The sequence below is a fragment of the Pholcus phalangioides genome, unplaced genomic scaffold (assembly GCF_987345545.1).
Source record: "Pholcus phalangioides strain wild (caught in Gottingen) unplaced genomic scaffold, Ppha-v1.0 ptg000016l_1, whole genome shotgun sequence".
NCBI lineage: Eukaryota > Metazoa > Arthropoda > Arachnida > Araneae > Pholcidae > Pholcus > Pholcus phalangioides.
In genome coordinates, this window is record NW_028301609.1 from 293,505 (window position 1) to 316,438 (window position 22,934).

A 22,934-nucleotide genomic window follows, 5' to 3' on the forward strand; every position below is an offset into this window, starting at 1 on the left:
AATCAAATCCTCTTGCAACTAAAAACCTGCTCAATAACAGCGCACAAGCTTTGCCAACCCTCCAAGATTTGGTTCTTTACGGTATATTAGAACCAGGTACTAGAGTTTTAAGCATCTGGACATCATCCGGAATGTCCTTTGGTACCTTGTGTTCAAGTGGAAATATTTATGATGATTACGGTCGCGTTCATGTCACCGTGAAAAGTTGGTGTGAATCTTTTTTGTGTTCAAAGTCCCAGAATAATGATATCTCATTGAAATACTGTTACGAGAACGTTTTATATAGAGGACTACCCTTGATCTGTTTTTGCCACTCTGAAGTTGGCACAACTCAGCAGCCAATCGCTTCGAGGTTCAACAGCATCCCTTGGGAGTCCCGTCGTACGTCAAATACAAATGGATACGGCGATGACATTTGCGGTGATAAGCTGACCAATAACCCGATTCGTCCTCGTGACCCAGATCCACCAGAATCGATGACTCTTGATGTAGATGGCATGAAAATGTTGCCCATCGAAGAGGATGAGATTGGACCACCGATCGGTGATGACATGGGTCAGTGGGGCAATTGTCATTTGTGGTAGTTAATTTCTTCGTGTTTGCTTCCTTTATAGTTTCGGTTAAATTTACCAATTCATTTAATTGTAATTTTAAATGAGCACTTAACACTTAAACGATTTTTTTTCTCTTTGAAGAATCTAGAATGAATTTATAACATATAAAATTCTTACCTGTTCGTGTATAGTTCAGTTATAATTCATATGTTCATTACTCATTAACATAATTGTGTTTTATTTTCTCTCCCACTTTATTTAACGTTTTATCATTTAGCTAAGTTCACTTTTTGATTCAAAAAAAATTCTATACGGAACTGGATGTAACACTGCAATGTATTTGATATAGAAAGATTTATTTTCGCACAATCTTCTAGAAAAATTAAGATTAATATAAAGTATATAAAAATAGTGTTTGTTACATAACATCTTATATCTCTGATGTAGTATTGCTTTGATATAAATAGTTATGGTTGCTTGGAAAAAAATATTTATCTCTCACCAAGAAATTTTATTGTTTCTATGGCTTTGAAAAGAATTTACACGTTTGTAGTTCATATACGAATTGTTTTTTCTATTTCAAAAAATAAAATAAATTTGTTGCTAATGTGGATTTATTCACAGAATGTAGTGCCTATTTTGCATTAGGTGGATTTTCTTCGCTTCGAATAATTTATTTTTAGATAAAAATTTCCTTAAATAATGTGTTTTGTGTGAATTTCAAAAATAACTGGCGTGTCTCATTGCTTTGCATAAAAAATATGTTGTATGCATGACATGTGTTTGACATGTTTATTGCATATGTAATGCAAACGTGTTTATCTTCCTAATAATCTGTTTCGAGGGATATGAGGGAGGATTTTGGTGAAATCGAGTGATCTCTCTCTTCAAGTGTTCTAAACTAACTCTAAAAGTTTTTTTTTTTCTTTTTGTTCCTCACCATTCACAAAACCGGTCAACGACCACTGAGAACTTACTGCCGTTTTGTCTTGTGAAGTCAATCATGAGTACAGTCGCCGCCACTTATAAAAATCGCTTTTATCCAGACAATTTTTATTTCACTAAGTGGCTGATTTTTATAACCGACAAATCATTTGATCATTTTTGTCGCACCACGGTCATTTTCTGCACACGAGGGCTAATTAGACCGGGACCTACAATTTATTGCCGATTCCGAACGGCAGGCTTGTTTTTTATACTCATCGAGAGGTTGGTGCGCTAACCCCTCGATGGAGGACTCCCCGCGGTAGCAATTTTTTTGTTGTACCCCTGTCTCAGGAAAGTTTTCTGACAAGGACGAACCAGGTATCGAACTCGCGACACCTCTAAACATCCTTTGGTTCTTTAGGCGAGTATCTTATCGACAGGGCTACCGCGCCCACCGGCAAATCAAAACTAAAATTAAAAATATATATTTTTAAACAAAAACTCTAAATTAAAAATATTATGTGCTCTATTCAGATGAATTCCCAACTTTATTAATAAATAGGTTTTTACTAATTAATTAAAACTAACACATGCAATGTATAATTTTTATACAGGAGGTTCTCAAGAAAAGTATGCCTTACATTTTCTTGACGACTTGAATTAGTCTCTTTGGCTGAGTCTGTCATTATTTTCTCGATATCATTAAAAAATTTTTAAATAGCTCTATCTGGTCGGTTCTCCTTTGATTTCAAGATTTCTGATTTACGGATTTTTTTTCTTCGACGTTTTAGTCTCCTCTTTACTGTTATAAATTGTCCATAACAGTGGTAGACCAGGGGTGTACTTGAGTTACAAGTAGAAATCCCCCATTTTCTAGTTCCCGGTTTCTTTCGTCACTATATATTCTAATCGTTCATAACCTTTCTTTTTCTTTTTCTTAAAATTGTAAAAAAATATTCGAAAACAAATTCCAGATGTCAAAAATAAGACTAGTTTGAATTTTCTTTCGAGTTTCACTGTTTTTTTTAGCAGATGAAATTCATTTCAAAAATGCTTTTGATTTTGTAAAGTGGCGGCTTGATTTTATTGAACGGAAATTTTATAATATGATTGGTATTGATTTAATTTCGTTCTAGCGATTTATTTTATAAAGTGGCTTATTTTATTAGCGGTGGGTACTGTATAAGTATCAATCAATCATATATATTGCTGTCCCGCCCCTAGAGGCATACAGCGGGTCCTGAAGTTCAACATTTCAATCAATCCCTCTCAGCACAAAGAGTCAAATTTTCTCACAGATGTCTAAAAATAATTTTTTTTTGGTTATTTAGCTACCTATTCATTCCATTCCCTCCCCTTTTCCGTTTACTTCTCCAACTCTATATCGAAAAACAACAAATAAAAAAGTAAAATTATATCAAAATCAATCGCACAACAATAAACAAAATAAGTTAATAAATAAAAATAAATAACAAAGGATGGGGGAACATGCGAATCAGGGCTTCGACAAAATATTGATCAAAATTTTAAAGTCCGGGGGGTATCTTAATTGCTACTAATTTGAAACGAAATATCCCGGAGCTTACTATTAACAAATCACCGGAAACAATATTAAAGATACGAAAGATCACATAAGCTTCTAGACAGTTACAGAAACACCATCAAAGCGAACAGCCTGTTCGCGAGGAAAAATAATTAAATAAAAATAATAAAATAAATAAAAAATAATAATAATCCCCTCAGATTTTAGGGTTTCATAAAGAAAAGAAAGATTATACACTATGCAAAACAACAAATTCGCTCTGTAAAAATAAATACGAAATATATGCCCACAATCTTATGGGATAAACTTAAAAATATAAAACTTTAAATCAAAATGTCACAAAATTCAGTATTCACACATTGTACGCAGTATAGCTAGGAAAAGTTCTCTTCTCCTTTTTTTTTTCCTTCTCCACCTTCACTATTCCGTACCAATATTCGAGATATATCTCCATTGATTTTCTGACGACTCTTAGGTAAAATTCATAAATTTCCTTGTTTCTTAAAAGAGTTAATGTGCCGAGATTTCTTTTATCCGGAGGTATGATTCTCTCTCTTTCACTTTTCCAGTAACGGCAATCGTACATGTAATGTCTTCTTCTTGTACACCTTTAACACAAAATACACATGAGTCATCTTTCTGGTGTCTCCACCCTTGATAATAACCAAAAGCGCTGTGTTCGGTGAGTATCTGGTTAACATAAAAGTTGCCTTTAATCCTGCTACAGCTTACCTTCGGGTATAAGAAATATGTAGCACGACCTTTAGTAGAGTTGTCCCATAGGTTTTGCCACTGGATCATGTTGTCACGATTTAATAAACTGTATAAGTATGATAACCTACTTCGGCTGCTGATTATGACTACGGTATCGAGAATCAGAAATTTTCTGGTTATTGAACATTTTTTTGAGTCCACAACACGGATTTCATTACGTTACCCACACGGCCAAGACTAAAAGTACAGCTGAAAATTTGCTAGAGCAGTTGTAACGACATCTAGTTTTTTTTAGCTTCAATTCTTGTTAGACTTCTGAAAAAAGAAATTTAATCAAACTATTTTTAAACACTATGTATACAGAGAAACCGAAATACCACTTTCTGTTGAAGTGGCAATTGCATGAAAGAGGTATGAAAAAAATGATGAAAAGATAAAAGATTTTAAAAAAAAACATTGGGTGTTCTGAAATCTCTCTAAATAAAAGAGCAGCAAAAAAAGGGTCATGGTTATAAAAAAAAATAAATAAATAAAAGAAAATACGTTAAAAAGAAATGTTGGAAAAATACAGTATGAGACAAAATAAAGTGAAAAGCGATAAAAAAACAAATTTAATTAAGAAAAAAATTGAAAGTTCATTCAATTTTAATTGCAATTTTTTTTTCTTTGTTATTAAAGTACTTTTGCGTTATTCTTTTTTCTTTTTTTTTATTACTGTTACTGTGTTTTCTTATTTATTTTAAAATGTTGAAGAATTATATATTCTAACTTATTTTACTCTGATTTCTTTTCATTGCAAAAATAAATCATTCAATGTGCAGCCAATGAAATAAATGTGAAGTAATTCAAATGTAGCTGAAAGTAAAATAAACAAAAATGGAGAAATTATAAAAAACTAAAAAAAATTTTAATATAGGCTATAATAAATACAAAAAAAAGTGACGATTATTCAAAAAAACCTGAAATAATAGAATAATAATCATTTAAATTTAAATAAGTCATTGAAATATAATAATTAAAAAGAAAATGTTAAAACAATAGAATAGATTAATAGATTTAAAAAAATAATACCTATATTAAAATCATAAATATAAAAAAATAACTAACGGAAGAAATAAAAAATATGCATAAGTGATAGAAGAATTCATGTGCAAAGAAAAAAATTAATTTCATCGATTTATGAACGCAAAAAATATGTTTTCGAGGTTGAAAGGAAAATATATTTTTTTGATGAAACTGTTGGAGCAGAAGCATAATATTAAAATGTTTTTATTATGAAAATTTTTATCATATCTTAACTCCGTTGTTGTGTTTTTTTTTGTATATATCGAACCATTCCATTGAAAAAACACGATTCAATTAATTTGTATTCGCTTCAAAAAAAATATTATATACAATAATATTATACCCAAGCCATGTCTTTTTTTTTCACTTTCGCAAAACCCCAGTAAAAAAAAATTTTTTTTTCTTATACTGTACGTCCAAATGAAATTTTCTAAAACGTAAAGTCTCCAGTTGATTATGTTACGGCTCCGCCCGCGAATTACCTACCTTTAATAGAAAGAAATAATATATAGGTCAGTGTGGCGTATAAGCATGAGTTCGTCCTTCAAACTAGCCTCTTTGGAAAATGTTTCTGAAGCCCAAAGAGGATTTTTAAAAGCTTTTTTTTTTCCTCTTTGCTTTTCTTTTCCAGGAATTTCGATGTCTGGAGAGGCATTGCCACAGACCTACTCACTCATTCTCCAAGTTAATGTCGCTGCAGGAAGCAGTAAAAAAAAGAGACAAGTAAGTTGCCAGGGGTTACACAACCACATCAAACGCTTACCAATTTTTTCGTGAATTTGCGATATTTTTCGTAAGTTACCTCGATTTTTCCCAAGTATATTAATATTTATTTTTTTGTTTTGTTTTTTACAAAAGTTAACAAATATAACAGCAAAAGAACTTGTACATTTTACTTCATTCACGTATGGATTTTTTATATTGCTGTTTCGAAGTGACCGAAAAAAAGCGTGAGAAAGAAGAAATGAATGAAATTTCATCATAGTGTTTATTTTAAATGGAAAATTCTCTAATGAAGGGGGGGGGTATATCAATTGAAAATTTATTTTTGCATTTAATTGCGTGTATACGTAAAATGTTTTTGGGTGCACTACTTTTTTCAATCATTCGACATTATAAGCCGGTCGTCCACTGGAAGCTCCTGCGAAAAAAAAAAAAAAACAAGTAGCGTGTATGCGCAATAATGCTGTAGAGTAGTCCTACGTATAAACACGACTTTTTCTCGCTCGTGGTAGCTTTCAGTGGACGACTGACCTTAAACGTGGTTTTATTAACTCTCCAAGCGGTACAGCAGAAATCACTAAACACTATAAAATGGCATATGTTTTTGATAAGCAGTTTTAGCAGGCGCTGGAGTGAGACGTATAGGGAAAAGTGTTCCGTTATGAAATCCCCTTCATAAAATATCTGGGTTGTCAGTGCTAAAATAAAAAGCCGTTAAGGAGGTGAGATATCTTGTCAATGCCATTTAAAGGGATGGGAAAGAGGAGAAGAAACAAAAAACAGAGGAACATATAAAAAAAGTGGCATTATGTAATCCTAACCAACGAATTTATAACTTAAAGCCACATAATCAGGATTTGTTTTCATGGCTAAAGACGGTGATTCCCACAGAATGCGCCTTGGCCCCAGCGTAAAATTATATGGAACCTAGTTGGACTGCTGTGATTCTCGATCAGTGTGTATAACAACATTCGACATTGTTATTGAAATGCCTCGAGATTTGGCAAGATTGCCGTGAGATAATTAATATTTAAATCTCATTCCCAAGGTGGCCAAACTTGGGAAGATCAGTATTCATTGACCTAAATGGCCTAGTTGTTCGTGATCGCTGAACTCTGATACTAACTGTAAATGACAACGTTTCTATGGAATGATATTAATCGCGTTATTTCATTATCTTAAAATGCTACAGTGAATTCTTCGTTTTCCCATCTCCTAAATATAACTTTCCTGGTCATTTATCGGTGATCATTGGATTAGAACCATGAACTTGCTCCTCAATTGACGAAAACAAAAGAAAGTCATTCAATTCTCATTGAATGCAGTCATTCACGTATGTTATTCTGAGCCAGTGGAGTTCATTCATTTATATACCTAGTAGACCTCGGGAAAAAAAAACAAATCCAGCGCTAACGATTGAGCTCGTAGACGCTACGATTTAACTCGTCGCAAGATACGACGATATTATTAAACGGGAGGTGATTAAGCGGCGTGATGCTGCGCAAGTGCCCCCATGGTGGCGTGTTGGTCCTCGTTCCGTGACTATAACGGTCCAAAAACCGAAAGGGAATAACAAACCGACTTGTCGCGAGAACCTCGTGGACGGGAACTTGGAAATAAAAAAACAAAAAAAAAAAAAACAACTGTTTTGTAGCAATCAAGTTGAGATTGTTTTTCGACAGTCATGATTTCAACGCCATCTGAAAAACCGGATCAACTATAAAATACCCTAAAAACTCTTCGTTTCATCAGCCAGTGAGTAATGTATATTTTTTCTTGTGATTTTGTGATTTTCTTGATACAGAAAATCGGTAATTTATGTGTTTGTGTTTGACGTGAAATTTTATCTCTTCTCCCAAGATACATTTTCAAACTTTAGGAAAAATTATTCATTCATTGCTCGCGTAAACTTTGAATCTTTCATATATTTACTCGGAAGATTTTTTTATATAACATCATGTGAAAAGAAGAATCCAGATATCAACATTATTTTTTAAATTATATTTTATATTACATTAGATCCTAGATTTTTCGTCCTTTCATTTATATGAATACCATTTAAAAATAATGGTTATACACTATTTACTTTAAGAGAGAGGAAGAAAATAATTCAAGAAAACATTATTTTTTGAATCATTATTTCTTTATAATATTCAAGGAAATAAACCATATATTTTTCAGTCCTTCCGAATATTGAGTAGTTATTATTGATCAAATGATCAATTATTGAATATTTATGCTATAACGAATGATACGTATATCGATGCTATTGGAAATTGGAAGAGACTTCTTTGTGTATTTATAAAAGGAAATAGTTCGACTTAAACAAAATATATAAAATTTACAATAGAAATTAATATACGAGATATAGTATTATGTACAATGAAGGCGTGCATTTCCTTATAGGTTTTAGTTATGAATACACAATTTAGAAAATTAATTTCTATGTGGAATAGTATATTTTAAATAGTATATTCAGATTTATTTTTCGGCCAATGTATTTAAGGAATATGCGTGTGTGTGTGGAACATTGTTTTTGCCGTTTTTTAAATAGTTTCAAAATCATTACATAATTCATATTACAATCAAGATTTATCTTCATTACGAGATTTTAATGAATTACAAAAATAATATGGTGTTACTGAAAACTATGTTACTTTAAAACTATGAAAATTTTATTAATGAAATGCGTATGTCTTAAATTACACTAAAAAAATTAAATTATTATATTAAAAGTGAGTTTGTTCTGACAGTTATTTTTTGAAAGAACCAATTTTATTGACTTGACACAGTATTCCATAGCAGCAATATTTTGCACAAAAATATTTTTTCCATTTCAGAAATTTATTACCAGATAGAATGTGTGTATGTAATGTATTTTCACAAAAGACAAAAAGAAGAGAGAAAAGTAATAGCAGATACATCGAAAGTTTAAATGACAAAAATTTATTTTTTATCTAATTGATAACCATTAATTTTTTTTGCTTTTTTTTAAATTAAATATCAGAACAAATATTTTCATAAAATAAATACGGAAATAACTATTTTTGGATTTCTTTTTCTCATAAATCTAGTTAGCTATCTGAATCTTGACTAATAAACAAATAATAATATAACAATAAAATAATAATTTAAAAAAATCTTCAGTTAAATAAGTTTTCTTCTGTTATTTTATTTTTTTAAGTTCAAAAAAGTTATACTCTGATTCATTTTTACAAATATACTTCATATCTTTCCGAATTTCGTGGAATAATGCTGAAAAGAATAAAATATAAAAATTTTATATATATATATATAAAAAGGGTAAATCAAATTCCTATTCAAATTTTGATTGTGATGAAAATAAAAATTGATTTACAGCTTAATTCATAAAGGGAATTTTGTTATGAATTTCTCAAAATTTTCTTCTTTTATTTTTTTTTATTTCTTCTCGTTTTTGAAGAAATAAGTCATCAGGAAGTATACCGTGTGATACAAAAGGCATGAAATCATCAAAAATCGGTAAATCAAAATTATTCACAGAACGATGACGAGGTTTCCGGAGAAATGCGCAAAAAGGAAAGGGTGTTTCAAGTATTGGCGGAACAGTTATGATTTCTACTAAGTTTTGACACTATATACAGTCCAACCCCCGATACAACGAACTATGATTTAACAATTTTTTTTAGACTTTTCTGTAGACATATTTGATGTTAATCCCAATCCCGATGTAAAGATTTTCTCCTATTTAACAAAAGTAAATGTAAGGTTTTTTTTATTCGTAGAATTGGGTTTCGACGGGAAAACTAAAACCAGCTGCCCTGTATTATTCGTTTGAGTCCAGCTACACGACACCAAAACTAAAAATACAAAACTGAAACGTCACCTGTTGATCAAAAATTTAGCTATTTTGAAAATTGTTTTTCACAATGAAAAACATCTCATGTTCTGTACGCTTCTATGAAAAAAAAAAAACGCGTTCATTTCTTACAAAAAATGCTTCCCTATATCATAAAAATCGCTGAAATTTATTTTAAAAATTTTCAAGGTTTAATGTTTTCATTATAACTTTGTAAATCGGATGTTCTGAAATTTCTTACTGTCAACACTGTGGCTATTCTGCCATCAATGAAAACAGTCTATGCCAGTGTTTTTCAACCGCTGGTCCTCGGACTGGTGCCGGTCCGTGGGAATTTCCAGTCGCTCCACAAAGCACTTCACCCAATATTCATAATGCCGCTAAAAAACTTTAGATTTACTTTAAATATCGTAGTCTCTATCCTAGTTTTTATTCTGTCAGCCGTCAGCGGGTCTGCGAATAATTTATTCCATTAATTTTTTTGCCGGTCTGTAAATTATTTCCAATTATTTTTTTGCTGGTCTGCAAACCATTTCTTCCATCTTTTGTCGGTTCGTGAATTTTTTATGTGATGTATTAATTTTTTGCCGGCTTGCAAATCATTTCTCCCATTTATTAATTTTTTTGCCGGTCCACAAATTATTTCTCCTATTTACGGTATTCACTTTTTGCCAGTCCGGGAATCTTTTCTCTGCATTTATTCATTTTTCACCGCTTTGCAAATTATTTGGCCCATTTTTTTTTTTCGGGCCCCCCAAATTTATTTTCCAAGCTTTGTCTGCCCGACAAATTTTTCAAACTCTTTTACCGATCCTCAGTTGTAAAAAGGTTGAAGGATACTTGATCTATGCCATGACCTTTTTAAGTGAATAAGGCCTATGCACAGTTACCGTTTGTTTGTTCATTTGTTTGTTTGTTATTTTATAATTGGATAATTCCTTATTTATCATTGTAGAAGCTTAACTGCATTAATATATTAGAAATGGTAGCCAAATTCAGAGTTGTCACGCTTTCTTCAACAAATGGAAAATGAAATTTGAGTTCTTGAACAAAATAATCTCAAGGAATTTGAGTAATCAACAATCCATTTTTATGGATATTATGCCGAGGTGAATACGGAAATGAGAATCACTTGTGCCGGGACCCGAACCCAGGTCCTCTAATAAACCGAGCAAGCACGGTTATTATACGCCACTGGAGACACGACTCGGCCTTCCTTATTTCACGCACATTAATAGTCTTTCTTAACTTCAGGAAAGGGCCCTCGGGTAGGACGGTGGAGAGAGTCAGACAGCTTTTTTTTCTCTCAGCCCAATATGTCAAGGAATTAGACATTTTCCTGGATATTATGCTGGGGAGAATTTCGAAAGAAAAGTAAGTCATCTACTCTCCACCTAGACTCGAACTCAGAGGTCCTTGATTTATATTAGGCTTAGAAAAAATTTATTTAGAAAAAGCCATCTTACTCTCTCTACCGTCCCACCTGAAGGTTATTTCCTGAAGTTAAGTGAGGAATAGATGGAATAGAGAATAATCATAGCTGACAATCCCTGAATCATACTTCGGGCTTCTGGTTGCTCAAAGAAAGTGAAAGCTGGACTACGTTGTATATATCACCTTACACCATTGTTTCTCAAGTGCAAAGTCTGCTTCGTGGCTTCCAGTCACGTTGTCGTCGAATTTGAGTTGGGTCGAGTCGATTCAAGGATATTAGTATGTGCTTACTGAGTAATTGAAAAGAAGTCTTTCGATTTAAGACAATCATTATTTTCATGATGATTACGCAGGTGAACGCGTGGCAAGGAATCCGTGGGGGCTATAGGAAGGGGTCATATGCCCCCTGCGATTTTGGGATATCCCAGGGGGGCCACGGATGGAAATCATATGAAAGGGGATTCATGATAAGTGGTGGAAGGGGCCCACAGAGAGCTGTGAAGAAATGCTGCTTTCAAGCGAAATATCGTGAGAAAAAAATATGACTACTCTCAAAATCCAGGTTACAGAACCAGGGGCATCTTTGCCCATGGGAGTCCATGTAGGCATGACTCGAGTCTCATATTGGGGGCCTACTCGATGAGATCTCATAATATGATTCCGGATGTAAGTACTTGTGTAAATATGTAAGCGTTTACTTCCAGCTAAGAATAGAGGCCCCACGACTTTGCTCGGAGGCCCGTGATGTTGAGACGACCATCTATAACCCGTCCCTCACATGAAGTGCGCTCACCGAGCTCTAGCCCCCAGGGGTAGGAATGGGGATCCAGGGTGAAGCGTCGAGAGGGTCGATTTATTCATTGGATCGTCCCGTATTTTGCACAGATCTAATACCCTGTACCCCGAAGGTGTACAGGGTTCCAGAGATCAATCTTATTTATAAAATTTTTGTTCATTATTTAATTCAATTTTGGTTTTGATTTAATTCAATTCAACAAGTAGAAAGGGTCTCTCTCTCTCTCTCTTGAATGAGAATGGGGGGGGGGCTGGGTAAAATAGGGGGCCACGAGAAGAAAATATGGCTTCGAGAGAATTTTTTAAAACATTAAATATTTTTCAGCATTTGAAAAATTTTTGTGGGGAAACGTTTTCGTTCCACAATTATTTCTGGCTGCGCCCGCATCGTCTATACATAAAAATAAAACTCGAGTGTCTGACCTTTTGGGTCATCCGGACCGCATTGTAGGAAGAAACACCGTTTCGCTCTGCAATCGAAATCCCAACTATAACTGTCGTCAGCACTTTTAAGACAAATGAGTGGATTACTTTTCCTAAATGTGGAATTTTTTTTCTTTTGACCTCAGAGAGTTAAGCTCTGACTTTAAGGCATAATAATTGTGTAAGTTTTGAGTTAGAAATACGGTGAATATGAACTTTGGAGCTATCATATGAGGACACACTTAAAGTTGAACTTTCAGGTTCGGGGGGTTTTTTAAAATGGCTTCCAGGAGAAAGTGCCTCCGGGAAAAGAGTGATTTATTGCATAAAATTTATCAATAAAACTCTGAAAACAATTTTTCATATGAATATGAATGTACTGAAAAAAATTTGAACGAAGTGGATTATTTTTCACAAAAAAAAAAAAAAAAAATTAAAAAAAAAATAAAGATTTGTTGATATTTTTGTTTTTAATGAATTTTTTTGAGTATCAAAAATGCAAAACATCATAAAAAAATTCCAAAAAAATGAATGCTCGGGTTTGAAAGGGTTAGATCAGAGTCGGAAGATTTAAAAAAAGGAAGAAAAGCCTCTCGAATACTTCGTTAGGTACCGTAAACTAGGGTGACTTGGGTACAGATTTTGGACACTTTTTGCACATTTTGTGTGTCTTCCTCATAAAATAATATTTTTCAAGAGAGAGGAAAATTTAAGTTGTTTGTTTATGTGCAAGGATAATTGTATTGTAGTTTATTATAATAAAGAGAAATTAATGCGAAGTCGTACCCACTCAAGTCATCTGAAGGGTAACTACTCTATTGCCTCGATATTTCGCTTTTCGAATCTTATGGTGCCATCTCACTCAACTGGAAATAATTAGAGACTAATTAAAAAAAAAAAAGTATAAATACGTAAATTTTGTTTTTATCGCAAATATAAATGCAAGGAATTATTCTTTTACGTCTTGTAAATCTGCCTGGTCGAAGATTGTTTCCGTGCTAATCTCTCAAATAAGTTAATCTGGTCTTCTGTATAATTTCTATAGAGCCTGGGGCCCTCACATTTTCTTACATGTTCGTGGTATCTGTATTAATGTGTGTATCTGCAGAAATATAAAATATTGTCCTCAAGTCATCCCCCTTGAGTATTAAACATTTCACTAATAAAACAAACAGTACTAAACAAATTGATTTAATTAGATTACTTATCATCTGTGGTTGAAACAATAAGCATACTTATCAAAGAAAGCTTTTATCAAGACAGTAAGATGTAACCACTAAGCACTGTAAACAAAGTTTTTCAATGTTTTCGTGGAACTTTTTAAAACACGGGTTATAATAAAAGTAGGATAGAAAAAAAAAAATGCCGGGATAATTATGAGAGGTTTAGGCGCCATTTTCAGTCATTGAGGCTCACTCTAGTGGCTGGACTTGAAACCAACTCTCTATTCCATTTACAGTGGCTATGGCATAATCTGAAATAAAAAATTTGATTGTCTTTGCAAGCAACCCCGCCAGTCACCCCAGTTTACGGTACTTAACCGTACATGTGCACCTCGTACACATTCCTTTGCTGAATTTTTAATGAGTCGGTAAATTCCGGAATGTCTGTTCTGAGTGTGTATGTGGCGTCTAACATATTTATGATGTCAGAGTTGTGTTTGCTTCATGTTCTATCTGGTGCTGCCATCAGTCTTCTATATTTTGAAGTAAAGATTTTAAATGCTTCAGTTTTATATTATGTAAGTATCATGTTAAAGGTCAGCCTGCTCTCTGTGGATAAACTTTTTCAAATGATACACCCTTTGACCTCGAAATTGAGAAACCGCAGGAAACCAACATCAGCCGCCAACGAGGTTCGAACCTCGAACCTCGTTCCTCACTATGCGACTGCAACACGACGTCCGCACAGAGGCAAAATATTTTTGTACAGGGTGTCCCATAAATTCGTAAATAGGTTTAAAATTCATAAATATTAAAGAAACTGGGATTCTCACGAAAAGGGATATTTTTTTTCACGGTAAAAAAATCAGTTGAAATGTTTGTCGATAGAGGGCACTGCACGAAAAAAATCACTGAAAATATACAAATCAGAGTCCTATAGAATGCAGGGTGTACGATTAGATCGAGGAGATACGATCGAAGTGTTCAAAATTTTCAATGGGATGGATAGGATGGACCATGAACTTTTAGTACACCGCCAATCGACTGCTTTTACAAGGGGACACCAGTATCGATTGGTGAGAGACAATGCAAGGTTATGGTGTCGCAGGGAATTTTTATCTAATAGGGTTGTTAATAAATGGAATAGCTTACCCCCGGAGGTAGTAAATTCTAACACAATTGACACGTTCAAAAAGAAATACGATAAACATGTTGGGGTAAATCGAGAAGCTTTTCCATACTTAGAATAAGACAACCTTAATGTATTCTTTATGGGCATTGTATAATATTTTATCATGTATGTATTGCTTTTAATTGCATTTTTAATTGCGTTGCTGCATTTTTGAAATATATGACATCCATATTTTTATGGGCATCTTTTTCTCAGCCACCTCGTTGGGCATTTTGCCTGTTGTAGCGTTGTATTTGTATTTGTATTAACAGTGCATTTCTGAATTTTCCTGTTACTGGTGCTCATACATAAGGTTTCATTGTGATGTTGAAATTGGTGGATGAAGCACCTGGTCTGTTGCAATCCGAGCAAGCGCACTATCCCTATACACCACAGGAGACATGACTATTCCATACTTATTTACGCTGTGTAGCCTGATGCGCTGAAGAAGAGACATAGTACTACTCCCCCCCCCCCCCCTTAACTTCAGCAAATGACTCAAAGGTGGTGGCATAAGCGAGATTGAGATGTTTTTTGATTTTTTTTTTCTCAGCCTAATGCATGAAGGAAACACTTTTTCTAGATGTTATGCTGAGATTAATGTTATACTAACTCGGAAAGACATAAAGTCTACTGGTCTCCACCGAGTGGCGTGGTGGTAAGATGCTCGTCGACCACCGGCAATGTGACTGTAAGGTCCCAGGTTCGAACCGGGGAAGAATATAGGTAAAAAGATATTTTTCCCTAACGGGCTTGAGGCGACCACCGACATTCCAACCCAACTCGTTAACGGCACTAAATTGTAGTATAGAGATATGGCCGTAGTTGATGTGTGTGAAGTAATCCCCATTTGGGAATCGAACCCGAAAGTAAGGAAGGAATTTTCATGTCTCCTGCAGTGTAGTGCATATATGGATATCGTGCTTGTGACCAGATTGCAAGAAAGTGTTCGATTCCCGGAGGAGAAAATTAGACTTTTCATTCAGCATAATCCAGATTAAAATCTAAGCTCATAATCCAATTAACTTATTCTTTTTACATTAATTCATACTGAATATAATCCTGCAAAGAGGTCCGCGATGTTCATTTCATCAGCACAAGGAGTCAAGTGAACATAAAAAATTGAGATCCTGTGGGTTAAAGTAGGAGTTCTCAAACAGTGCCTCCAACCTTTGTCAGGGATGCCACGGAACGGTGACCCTGACAAAGGTTTTTCGGAAATATTTCTCATTAAAAAGCTCTAGGGAGCTTTTCTTAGGGATGCTTAGGATAGGCATTGAATAGGGGGAAAGCAGCGCCTCGAGTAGAAAAAGTTTGAGAACCCCTGGGTTAAAAAAAAGAGAGTGATGGACTCTTTGCCTTTCCTCGGCAAAGTCGTCTCTGCGATACATACATACGAGTTATTCCATAAATTCGTTAAATAGTTTAAAATTTCATAAAAATTGATGGCAGTGTTATATTTGAATGCAGTTTGCGAGGAAGACTACGAGCTCGCTTCGGCATAACATCCAGAAGAAAAAAAAAAGTCTTTCCCTTCACACATTGGGCTGAGAAAAAAATCAAAAATCCTCTCATAAGTTTCCATTGAAACTCACGGATCCCCTCAAACCTTGACCCCTCCCCTTTCCATCTCAATTTAGATCTGTCCCCTCGATCAATCTTAAAGATGAACAATTTTCTTTTCGCTTCCCTCGCATTCCTCAGCTTTCGTTATCTCTTCGCACGCGGAAGTTGATGTTTTGAAAGATGTATTTTCCCGCAAAGAAAATCGACACAAAACCCTAATAACATCAGAATTAGTATTTCGAATACGTCATTTTCCTTTTTAATTGACTTTTAAAAATGTGGAATCGATACTGACTTACAAGAAAATGAATAAAAGAGTAGAACAATTTCATCGTCGGAACGTGTGTAGTGCATATGTGATGAATTTAATGAATATGAATCAAATTTCCTAGACCCGTAAATATGATTATGATGTCATTATCTAATTTCACTAATTTTGCTGTATAATAACTATGTGGTATGATCCTTCCCCCCCCCCACCCCCCGAAGACACATCATGTCTCTCTCATTAGTCTTGAGCAAAACATTTTGGACCGAACAGCGAAAGGGATAAGTCACAGATTACGGTGCAATACTGCTACAAACAATACCGCGCATGCCAAACACAAAATGCAAAGTAGAACGAAGGTAATTCGAACGATATGACGATTCAAATTACGCGAGAAGTAGTAAAAGCTTGGCGACCAGCAGAAAGCTTCCACTTCACAACGATTATGAAGGAGCAGTTCATTCCAACGTAGGCAACGGAGTTTCTTGCAGGTTCGCACCAGTTTCCTCAAAACAGAAATGTTGACCTCATTTTGGGCGATACATATTTTTTCGAGTTTCGGATTCGGGTTTCCACGTAGATAAGCTTCCAGAACTGTTGTTACGTCGAGTACGAAGCCATCGAAGCAAATGTTAGTCAACGTGCGTTTCCATTTGCTCACGCTGTCTTCGAGAATCTCCAGAATCGGTTGATCCAGGTCCTCACAGAGGAGTGCAAACTTTTCCAGTTTATCTGACGGGATCAGTGAAATGGAATTCAGCGCAACGTTTCGGCAAAGCATAAGCTCCAGGTGTTTCAGATTTTTAGCATTCTTCAATATCGAAAACAAGTCCATTCCATTGAAATTGACGTAGTAAGCACCGAAATCCACCATGTCTTTGAATCCGTCGTGATCCTGTCTCAGTTCCGAAAGAGCTATGTCGACGCAGTGAATGCTCATTTTTCTCAGTTTTGGGCACCCGGTCATCAGTTCATCGATGGTAAGCTGAGCTCGGACTAGAAAATGATCTGGGAGTGGGGTGGGATCATCTTTCTCCGTGAGTGCGATAAGAGAAAAATTCAACGCTTCCAGCGAGTGGCAGTGATGAGCAATCGTCGAAAGAAGGAGGCCGTCATCACGAAAGAAAATATTGCTGAGGGTCAAGGTCTTCAAGTTCTGTCCGCGGACGCTCAGAAACGGGACAAGTAAATGTCCTGGCATCGGTTCCCCAGCAAGCTTCGTTATTATAAATGTCACTTCCAGTCTCTCAATATTGGGACAGTGTTCGGTCAAAGTCCGCATCAAATCCTCGGATACGCAGTTAGTAAAGAGCTGCAGGTTTCTCAGTTTAGGACAGTAATGAATCATCTGGGAAATGCGGTTTCCATTGATACAATCTTCTGGAAACTTTGGCTTCCCCTCGACGATTACCAACGCTGGCTCGCGCGAATCTGTTCCTCCATGGCCGGTTGAACTCGTAGTCTTCGAGTAGTCGATCATTCGAACGGACGATAAAAGTCCTCGCTCACCCAACCGCACTATTTCGTCGTAATGCCATTCAGTGTCCAAAACCTTTTCCCAAATCGAAGGAGTCCCGTGAAGGGCATTCCACGCCTTGCAGACCAACGGGATATTCTTCAAGAACTTTTTATGTCCCTCCGAATCGACGTAGAAGAAGAAGATGCGAACCAACAGCTCCGGAGGCAAATCTTCAAAATAGTTTTTCTTTTTCTCGTCTATACGAAAACCTTTGAATGGAGGAATCTTAATTTTGAATAAACTGAAGCACATGAGATCAAACGGTATGCTCGTCAGAAAGCAGCTTGCAGTGTATACGTATATATTTGAAGTTGAATGACTATGTAGCCGAACTTGAACCAGAAGCACGTGTGTAAATAATCTATTTGGGAATGGTGAATTTGAGGCATCAATTTTGAGAAGAAGGTTGGCCTGTAAGTATGTGGTCTTTACATCAGCTAATATGTTTGTTTCCATTATAACTATGAAAAATCACAAGTTGATTCGAAGAAGATATGATGACCATACCTTTCAGTTGATTTTATGTGAACCTATTATAGCAGGGTTCTTTGTTTAACCTTTTTAGAGTCACGTGCACCGTTTATATAGTACCAATCACAAGAACAATAAGAAGAGCACTAAGAAGACAATAAGAACAGCACTCATATGAAAACTCATGTATACCCAAACTCAATACATATGAGCATAATACTAATCTTCCCATGGGAACCTCCAAACGTACCCCCCCCCCCTCCCATTCAATTTGCGAACTGAATGGTGGTATTCTAACATGGAATCTCTCTCTCTCTCTCGATCGTACACAAGTGTACGAAATCAGTCATAAGCAGCGAACATCGTGATGAATATACTCGAAACCATATATAGTTCGATATTACTGGTGAAATGCCGTAAAGTTTAATGGAAGAGACTGGAAAAGATTTTAAGGGGTGGGGGGATTCCTCAGAAGAAAACAAAAAAAATGTCATACTGGTCACAGAAAAAAGGTCTTCCACAGTCTACTTAACCCGAAATTCGCATAAAATGCGATAAATGCTAAAATACGAAAACCTTTGAATGGAGGAATCTTAATTTTGAATAAACTGAAGCACATGATCAAACGGTATGCTTGTCAGAAAACACCTTGCAGTGTATATTTCCCTGTCAGTCATCATAATTAGTTAGTTATTATAATTCCCTGTTAGTCATCGACGCGCCAGAAATACTACTACTACTACTTAAACGTACATGCACCTCGTACACATTCCTCTTCGGAATTTCTAACAAATCGGCATGAAAATGCTGGAATGTGTGTTCCGAGTGAATTGTGGCCTTTGCGTATTTATGTTGGTGAGTTGCGCTTGTTTCGCGTTCATGCTGCCATCTGTATCTGTCTTCCATTTTCTGAAGTAAAGATGGAAATACTTGAATTTTTAGGTATTTTTAATTATTATTTCTCTATTCTGTGACAGGTTACTTGTACTGTATGGGCTGGGTGCACATAATGATATAGTGGTAGCGTGTCTGCATTCAATCACTAATGCATAGTTCTTCAACCATATCATGTCGTGAGCACTGCCAGTACCCAGGGCCACAACTAGGTACTTTGTCAGCTGAGCAAGCGCGCATTTTGGAGGCCCAGTGTAATGAAGAAGGAACAATTAAAGAGTCAATTAAGCTCTCTTTCTAGTTAAAGAATCGTAGAAACTACTTATTGTACAATCTAGTTTTGCTCTAATCCAGCTCCCGGGGCATCATATCAGCCAGATCCGCCTTCTCCTCCCTAGTTAGGGGCCATTCAAGTATTACGTAAGCAGATTTTCAGCCATTTTTGACCCCCCCCCCTTGTCAGCAAAAGTTAGCGAAACACTGGAGAAACCGCGAGACACCCAGGCTCTGTCGCAAGAAGCAACGTAAGTACTTCGCACCCCCCCGAGGGGGGGGGGGAAACAGGGCATCTCCGGTAAAACCAAAATTTATTGATATGTCAAAGAAATCATAGTGCAAGGAAATCAAAAATTATGTAAATCGAAGAATCAAATTAATCAAGTTAAAGTCAAAGTGTAACGGGCACGGATAATAAATAATCAAGGAAAGTTGTATAAAAAATCGTATCGTAAAAGGCGCAATCAGAAATTTGATTGATCAAGGCAAAACACTGATAAAATTTCGTCAGCAGCTTAGAATATTTCATATCTTCAAAAAGGGTGGTTGATGGCGTAAGTAACCTTCAAACCCCCCCCCCCTCCCCCCTTGTCATCAAAAGTCAGCAAATCCGGAAACCCCCCCCCCCCACCCCCTCGATGCTGACGTAATATTTGAATTAGATTCCTTACCCATCATAGAAAGAAGAGCATCAGTTTGAAGTTTGACATACGCATATATTATATCATGATGATTTAATACTTAATATTTAAATGAAATTTGTACAGTTTGTGCAGGATATTCAATTGGAACGTTGCTCAAGTGCTTTTTTTTTTTTTTTGAAAACCTTGGTTGTAACGACACCTCGGTTATAACGGCAAAATTTCGTGAAATCTTCGATGTCACACGATCGAGTGTGACTGTATTTGTCTAAATTGCAGAAATCAATATCTTTAATTCACATGCTCGATAAAATAAACCTCGTGTTTTTTACGGAAAATTCTGTATTGTGTGCACTCAGAAGATTAGAACGAAAATAATACGTCTTTGATTTTTTATAGATTTTGATAGTTGTACGAGAAAACACCGCTCTCACCTCCATAATGTACAATAAAGTTCTATTTCGAAACGATTGCAGAAAGAATAGAAGGCAGCAATAAAAAAAAAAGAAAAATGTAGGAGGAGGAGTATAAATGGCAATTTTTTTTTTCGTTCATTCGTTGTTGTATTTTCTACTGCTGCCTGCTGACATGCGTGGTCGTCCATCATTCAGAATTCAGTGACCCTAATCGTCACCAAGATTATCACAAGCTGACGATTACAAAAGTATGACAAATGTTGTCGTATTTTCTCGCCCATTGAAAGCACACACACACACACACAAACGAAATAAAATACTAAAATGAAGGGAAAAAAATGACTGCGGCCATCGCCATGAGCGACGAGGTAGAGTGAAATAATAATAATAATAATAACCAGAAAGAGAAGCTAAGGTGAATATATCGAGCATTGATCCGCTACATTTCTCAAATAACATCATGAAAGCCTAAAACGATGTAAAAATAATAATAATAAACCCCTTTATATCGACCAATGAAAAGATACATTTTAAACGAATGAAGAAATATGATTAAAAAAATATTTTTTTTCTTATTTGATGGTTTTCGTCACACCACCACCATCATTTTACATACACGAGGGCTAGTCAGAGACGGATTTACGTTTTCGCCGCCTGTTGTGGTCAATACAAAATTTTACCGCCCTTCCCCCATTCTATACTAATTTTCTTGACCTTCGTTATAACCACAGAGTTATAATATTATATCTTTAGTCTATGGTTATAACACACTCGGCCTGACATTCCTGTATATACGCCTCTAGGTCACTCTTTTTTGGTCATTCACATGCTTATACACTGTTTTAGTTGCTCACTGACTTGGTCCCTTGATTTCTAGGTCCCTCCAACACTCAGATACCCTCTAGGTCAGGGGTGGTCAACTTCTCACTGTTCAAGGGCATCCCTAATGGTCAGCTGCAGCACGGCCGACTAGACATTCAATTGTTTAGTGGGCTATGGCTGCAGCGTCGCGGGCCGCACCAGCAAAATGACTCAGAAAGTTCGCAGATTTGCGTCCGGCATAAGTAATACGGGGAAGGGAAATGCGTGGCAAATTAGTCATTAAAATTTTACCCTGGGCTCCACTTCTTCATAAAATTATATATTCCCATTGTTTAGCTGGTTCCCAGCTAGTAGATGCAATGCATAAAAAATTCGCTCTTTTGCAAATTAGTCCATTTAATTGCATTTACATTTTGAATTTTACAGATAAAACATTTTTTCTACCATTTTTCTGCAATTATTTTTATCCGTTGCTCCTGATTTGGCAATCTGTGGGCCGCAGGAGTCGAATAGACGCTCAAGAAATTGATTCACATACCGGTAAGGGGCCATTCAAGTATTACGTAAGCAGATTTTCAGCCATTTTTGACCCCCCCCCCTTGTCAGCAAAAGTCAACAAAGGACTGACCCCTTCCCCTCCCAGTCAGCAGCAAAAAGGGATGGTTGATGACGTAAGCAACCTTCAAACCCCCCTCTCCCCCCTCCCTTGTCATCAAAAGTCAGCAAATCCGAAACCCTCCCCCGATGCTGACGTACTACTTGAATGACCCCTAAAGACACCGCGGTCACGCACTTCTCTAAACTTAGACAGAAGGGTTTTCTTTTTTTTTTTTTTTGGGAATGAAAAGCGTGTCAAAAGCCAGTCGGATGGATAGTATTGACTATCCGGAATGGGTAAACCAGTGATAGTACCAAGATAAAATAGACAAGCTTCACATGGACCAGGCAGACTATCTGTAGATGTGAAAGGATGCGCACTCTCATCATTACCTGGTGCTCCTGCATATCCATGAGACTACGAAGAAACACATTTGCGATGAATGTATTCTTATTACTTGATTTACCATCTTGGAACCAAATATCGGTACTTTGGTTTGAGAAAGCGTTAGTCTGCATCTGCGTGGAATGCCACCAACCTGCTATGTCGAAATTTAGAGATAACTGCTTCTCTATTTTGGACACAAAACATTATCGTGCCTGGACGTGGAACTCGCTTGTTCTCTCAACGACACAATATGAACCCGACCATCCCAAATGACACATTTTTGCTCTTTGGAATTATCGGGATCTGCGTAGCATATACAGTCTGTTGTAATTTTGATGTGCCATTGTGAGTTGGCATACACTTCGGAGAAGTTTCGCCAGTGTGAGCAGAACACTCTAAATTTGCATTCAGCTGCAAATAGAGGCCACAAAAAAGCAACTTGTCTAACAGGTGGCGGAAAGGAATGAGGTAAAAATGTCCACAAAACAAACTTTACGAGAAATACGTGTGTATGGAAAGGCAGTGTGATGAGAACATAGCCGATTATTATTGTCACTAGAAATAATGACTGTAAATAGTTTGTTCATCAGATCTGCTGTTGAAAATGATGGCTTAAATAATAAGAAAATCAATTTAATACACAGTTATTTTACACGGTCGCGAGCCCTGGCCACTCATTTAAATTTTTTCGGGGGGGGGGGAAGCATATACTGAATATATGTATAT

General features: G+C 35.9%; 1 protein-coding gene across 3 annotated transcripts in view; it reads left to right on the plus strand.

The window, feature by feature from the left end:
- Window positions 1–7,078: 7,078 nt before the first annotated feature.
- The window catches only part of LOC149074692 (uncharacterized), a 63,211-nt gene continuing 47,355 nt past the window's right edge, over window positions 7,079–22,934 (plus strand). For all 3 annotated transcript variants that reach the window (XM_089245758.1, XM_089245760.1, XM_089245761.1), the window contains exon 1: window positions 7,079–7,281. The gene's annotated coding sequence lies outside the window, so the exon portion shown is untranslated. The remainder of the gene's footprint in view (window positions 7,282–22,934) is intronic.